Consider the following 7,364-nt stretch of genomic DNA (forward strand, 5'->3'; position numbering starts at 1 on the left):
TTAAAGAAAATGCTAAACATCTCATTATCTTTTACTCTACCTAATGCGACATCCATTATATTTATAAAATTGACTTTTAATTTTAAAATATTAAAAAATAATTTTATAAAAATAAAAAAGACCATTATCAAATAGATAAAAAATGAAAAAAGAAAGTAGTGAAGTATATAAGATTACTAGTTAGAAGTTAATGTGGGAAATCCTCTCCCTCTTTCTAAAACGTCTTTCTTCTTTTTCTCCATATTGCAAGCTATTTTTGGCAGGCAAAAACATAAATAAAATGTGAAAGTATAACGTAAATGAAAGTCAGTATAATTAATCTTATTAATAAATAAAAATACCACATACTTAAAATTTGAAAAATAGCTTCAAATAAATCAAAGTGTGGTCTTGCAATGATTATAAATAAGTACCACTTTTCTTTATCCTTTTTTGACATTTACTTTATACAATTATAAGTACCTTCTCCGCACCAATGTTCTCCTTTTCTCCACTCATTGTCATTTATTAATTACCCTTTTCTGTATGTAATTGTAAAGTAAATTTTCAAGACAAAAAAGAAACCCATGGTGGTGGAGATATAGTCAGTAGTCACCCATAGCGTCCATTATGGAGTTAGTTTCTAGTTGTGGAGGAAGAGGAGAGGATGGAAATGGAAAACAATGAAATAAATCCTTTTTCTTCAGTTTGATTTCTTTTTTAAAGCAAAGCCGAACCGAACCGAATTGTACTTACCAATTAAACTAAATTTATTTGTGAGTATGACTGAATTTTTAAATAGAATGAAAGTAACCAAATTAAAATAACCAAGTTTTATATAAATATTAATCGAATTGAACTGAAATGAAATGAATAAAAGAATAGATTAAAAGAAATTAGAATAAGTAATTTGAATTACATAAAATTTAAATAAAAGATATTTAAAATTAATTATTTTTAAATTTTAAAATCAAGTTAAAAAATCAGTTTTAAAAATACAAACTAGATAAACTGAATTTATAAAAAAAAAATCTTTTTTTCCGTTGCTTGGTCTAGAGAGAGAGAGAGAGAGAGAGAGAGAGAGTATGTTAGTAGGTGATGAGTAGCCTGTTCATGAGCCGGGCTGGACGGGTCGGGCGGGTACCCAGGCTCTCTAGTGATGAGTGGTAGTGTGTGTGAAGAGGAAAAGGAAAAATAAAGAAAAGAAATAAAGGAGCAATGGTTGTTGTGGGGTTGTTTTCGTTATAATTAATGGAAAATGAAAAGATGGGGCGGGTGGGTTTGTTAAAGAAGTTGAAAGGGGACATACAAATCTTTTACTTGAATATCAGAGGTATTATGTGCTTTTGTAGTTTTAGAGATTTTTATGAAAAATAGGGTGTTTTTTCGATTTTATTTTATGCTATTCAATCTCATTGTTTCATATTATAATTTGAAATAGTATGTTATAATATGAAATAATTTAAAACTGTTGCTCCGATTGATAGCTGATAACCAATAATTAATAGTTAATAAATGTTAGCTAATAGTTGATAATAGATAGTTTGTGATGATAGTAAATTGATATTAAATGCTTGATAAATTATTATTATTAGCTCTTGTTGATAAAATATTTAATTACATGTATAAATATTAGATCAAAATTTTATTTTTAATAATGTATAACATAATATTATAATTTTAATGTGGCATGGTAATTATATATTATAATTTTTATATTAATAATTAAATATATTAAATATGGTATTATTATTTTTATTTTAATTTTAATTTTATAAAGAATGAATAAATAATATTTATTTTTATTGTTTTTAAAATCAAATTAATATTCTTAAAATATATAAGCAATAACTTAATTATTATTTTGTCATAAAAGAATACAAACTAAGTAACTAAAAATTAAAATTAATAATATAATAAATAATTAATTTATTCCATTTATTTTAAAAAAATTATTAGTGGAAAGTTTTCAATTGGAGCTATTATGACGTAAAGCAATTTAATATCCTACCAACTGTTGTTAAAAAATTCAACTAAATCCTTTGACCTAACTGTTGAAAACTATACAACTATCCGCTTCTTTCCAATATTAAAAAAAAATAATAAAAAAATGAGACAATTCACTTAAAAAATAAAGTCAAACAGATTTACTGTAATATTTTATTTTATATATTTTTCATTCACTTTTTTACTATATCTTCAAATCTATGTGCAACAATGGAAATCGGATTGTTATATTATGAACCCAGGAACAGCAAAATTCATGTACTAAGATCAATATTGTTAGATTATAAAATTAGATGTACGTTTTGATAAATTATAAATTCAGAGCTTATTTGGTTAGATATTAATTAACTTTTATATCATTAAATAGCTACTAAACTAAAAAAATAAAAAAAAATTAACACCACAATTTTAAATCCATTATAAAAATGATGAATTAATATATTATAAAATATTTTTTATCATATCTTTTCCTTATTTTTATATTATATTTTTATTATATTTTTATTTCAATTTTTATAATTGTTGTATTTTATATTTTTTTTACTACAATATTAAATTTATTCTTTAAGAATATATTAATATTTTTATAAGAGAAGTAATATATACATTAAAATAATAAAAACTTTAATCAACATAATTAAAAATAAATACAAGAAAAATAATTTTATGTTTCTAAAAGAATAAAAATACTTTTGATCTATTTTCCCTTCAAGCATCAACATTATGATTTAAATTTATAAAATGTCTTATAAATTTATATATTGTAAATTGTAGATTAATCACATGTATACCTGAGGTTCATAGATTATAACCTAAAAGAATTATAAACTAAAAAACAGGTCGATATGCTAAGAACAAGTTCATCAGTAAAAATTAATGAATATATACTTGATATTTAATTAGTATTACACTAATAATAAATGAATATACAATTTATAAGTAATAGATCTAAAATTTATGTGTTAATATACTTGACGCTAATAATAAATGAATATACATTTATAAATAATGAACCTAAAGTTTATGTTTAATGAACCTAACACTAATACTAAATGAATATACATTTTATAAGTAATAAATAATATATTCATATGTTAAGAACGAGTTCGTAAGTAAAAATTAATATACACTTTATATTTAATGAATCTTACACAAATAATAGATAAATATACAATTTATACGTAATGAATATAAAATTTATGTTTAATAAATCTGACACTAATGATAAATGAATGTATACTTTATAAGTGATGAATTTAAAGTTAATGTTTAATGAATCTGATACTAATAATAAATAAATATATACTTTATAAGTAATGAATATACTATATATACGTAAAATAAATTAGTATTTATAAATTAGAAAAACTAACATATTTATTATCTACAAACTATAAATTTATTAAATGTATACTTGAGTTTCATCTAATATAATACACATATTAACATTTATAGAATAGTTATTTAGTCTCAACTGGCTGTTTATTTCTTATAATTAAGCCATTAAATGTTTACTTAATCCAAATAAAATATTAAAAAAAGTAAAGTCAATTAATATGGAATGGAATGAGTAACTATTAATAAAATTTAAATAAAAATAATAATTTAATACTTAATAAAACTATTAATTTATCAAATATTAAATAAAAATTATATTCTGAATTTTACAATTAATTAGTTTGTGACGTTATTATTTTATTATCTAAAAGGTATAAAAAAAAAAGAAATTAAATACAATTAAAAGACAATCAAATAAAAACCTTAAAAAAGATATCATGTAAGTATAAAATGACTTAAATTCATCCACGATATAATTTATCGTGGGAATTGGGAATTTCAGGTAGACATTTCTTTTCCTCGTACAAAAAACTGGGCTTAGGCCCAACTCAATTGGGTTACAAGCTACAGCCCTTAATTGTCAATAGATTAGCCCGTTTGTATATAATCCTTTTTGTCAATAGTTTAGTTGGGGGATGAACTTAATTTTTTATACTTTAGGTTCTGCAAGTAGCATATATTTATTCAATAGTATTTTTTTATTTTATTTGGTTAGTTTAGATTTTATAATCTTTATAATTATTATTATTTCATTATAACATATTGTTTCATTGATTTTTTTTATCATTTGATCACATTAATAATTTATATATTAAATGGATTTTTTAAACCAGTTATTCATACAAACAAATTATTACTAAGTAGAATATCCATTAATTGGCTACAAATATAAAATATAATCAAATTTGGACTAATTTTTCAGTATGCAATAATACTAACCAGATTTGGAACGAATTCAAATAATAAAATTAAATTTTTAAACAAATTTAAATAAATTCTGATAGTTATTTTTTAAATGAGATCGAGTTTGTATAACTCTTATTGGATGAATACTTTAACCGTTGTCATTCTTCTATTGGATGTATTTAGTTAAGTTTATAGCAATCACTAATTGTATTTTTTTTTTCTTTAGTACAATATCAAATAATACTCAACTTTAGTACATTTTAATACGGATGTTCATGCAGCAAAATATTCTCCAAAAAGCTCAGAATTTGAGCTAAATTGAAAAAAAGAAAAAGAATCCTATTGAATGTGTTTTTAGTTAAGTATAATAATCACTATTTGTTCCACTTTGATAGTCCATTTCTTTTGTCTATTTATTTTTTTTAATTATTAGTTTAATAAGTAATTATCAAATGATGTTAAAAAAAAAGTAATTACAAATATACATTTCATTAAGTAACATATATATCACCATCCCTAGTTAATAAATGAGTTGAATGGAGAAGTATTCAGATTTTATTGGAATAAAATGAGTTAATGGATGAATTGGTAAATCTATTAATTTTTAGATTATTTCATATTATATTAAATATACTAAAAAGGATGTTATAAAAAAAATACAAAAATTTAATGAAATAACTGAAAATTAACTAATTTTCTTAATATATGTGTAAAGTAAAAATGAACTAATAAAATGGGAGGAAGGAATAATTTCCTTTTCAATTATAAAAATAAAATAGAGCTTCGAAAATAAAATTTAAAAAATAATAAATATTTTACCAATTTTTGTTCCAACTCTTACTTACCGGATGTAACACATAATATTTTTAAAAAAATAGTCTCGTAATTTCAAAGTATTAGAAGACAATTTAATAAATATATTATATATTAAGATCAAATGAATAAAAATTGAGACAAATATTAGTAGGTCTGTGTGGCATTACTCTTAAAATTTAGTTGAAGTTGTGATATGCAATACCATATGTGTAAGCATAGCAATCACTGATTGCATGTTGGGAAACTCTTTGCATGCTGAAGTTTGGTCCACTACTATTAGCAATAAGGATGATATGCAATAAAGCATTGGACATATGCCAATGCCATCATAGCATCACAATTTCAAAGTTTGTGATTTAGGGCTCCCGCTAACACAAAATCAATTTCAAATTTGCCACCAATAACTTGTTCCCAATTTCTCACATTCAATAAACATAGATTCTTGTTCAATCTAATTAAAAAGAATGCTTACCTTTACTTTTGCATTATTATTCAAAAAAAGTGCGCCCACTAATTATCCACCTAATTTGCTACCTATCTACTTAATTGACCTTTTTGGCAAGTGGGTCTATGTTGTTTATTTATTTATTTATTATTATTAATAATAAACTTATGGTTAATAATAAATATTTCCTCTTTGTACTTGCCCTACACAAACCAAAGCTACTCAACCCTGAAAGAATGTAATAATCATACACCCTTTTCACCTTAATCTCTTAATTTGGCATTTTGACCATTGAATCAAACAGGGAAAGAGGAACAAAACAAAGCAAGAAAAAGGTTCAAGAAGTGAAGTAAAAGTCAGAAATATAAGGAAAAGTATAGAAAAGAGAATTAGGGCAAAAGAGAAAGAAAAAAAAAAATGTCAAAGCACAAGAAAGAAAAAAAGGTGTACAATTGAAGTAAAAGCATAAAGGTAATTCTATAGCTTGACAGCAAATCCTCCTTTTTAGTTCATCTAATTCTGCTAGATAAGATATGGGAGATAAAAAGGACTTTGTTCCTATAGGATTTTACCTCATAGACATACTTTTTAAGAAGTTACTTGAAGAAAAGTGGTATTTTTTGAAATTAGATATGATCACAGATTCACAGGACAAATAGTGCATACCCTTCTGCTCAGAGTAGTAATTACCCAATAAATGATTTGATTATTATAATTATATATAAAATTTTAAAGAAATTAATAGAGAAGTACTAAAGTAAAAATAAAAAAATTATTTCACATATCTTAAAATAGATAAAAAAAATAATAATTACATATATTTAAGAGTTATAACTATAAGTTATATTCTTATTTTTACCTCTAAAGTTTTTATTTTCTCTATTAATATAATTAAGAAAACAGTATCGTAATAGTTCATTTTTTTACTATAATATGAATTTATATAATATATATTTTACGTCTTTATAAAAATATTATCATAATTTGGAGGAGTGATATCTGATGGCATAATCAGGAATTTAATTAATTCGAATTAGATTATAAATATATACTTATAATGACTATTACTAAATTATCCTGATTTAAGTTATATGTTCTTAAAATTATTTTTAAGTGAGTAAATTGACAAACTTAAAAGATAATCTTTTTCTACATTATCCCCTCCTCTTTCTTTGGAAAAAACATAGAGAATTACTTTTCAATCTTAATAGCAAATGACTCTAACTTTACGCACTCTTCACACTTAGCTGCAACATAATCGAAGTGTTGATCCTAATAACAAAACTAAAGAGCTATTTCGTACGTGAAGAGTGCTTTTTTAATTTTAATTTTGTCCTAATTTATGTTTTAATAACAATATTCTTCATATTTTTTAGATTATAGGATTTAGTTGACACTAATCTCTTTAAGGACTTCAACTATGGTTACCCAAAAACATTATCCATTCTAATCAAACCCTAAAACTGAGGTTAAGTCTCACCAAGGGGAAGAGAACAGTACCCAACTACTCAACCAAGAAGAAATGGAATAGAAAAAGAAAATCCTAACCTTAGTTCTAAAGAAGAGAAAAGAAAACCCTAAAAATAGAATAGGAGAAAGGACTTCAAATAAGAAATGCTTACTTGCTAGAAAGCTGGATTGCCCAAGTTTAGGCATGGAGAAACAAAAGAAACCATAAAAGCTTGCAGTATGAATGGTCAGGTTAATAATGGTATTCATGAGAATATCATTACTCTCGTGGATAAATAAATAATAATAAAAAAGTATATATTTGATATAGAAGTTATAAATTTGTTGAATAATAAAGAAAAGGGCCAAAATCAGGCAAATTGTAGGCAGACCAATCAATTAAATGACACAAAGGAATGGGGGT

The sequence above is a fragment of the Ricinus communis genome, chromosome 5 (assembly GCF_019578655.1).
Source record: "Ricinus communis isolate WT05 ecotype wild-type chromosome 5, ASM1957865v1, whole genome shotgun sequence".
Classification (NCBI taxonomy): Eukaryota; Viridiplantae; Streptophyta; class Magnoliopsida; order Malpighiales; family Euphorbiaceae; genus Ricinus; species Ricinus communis.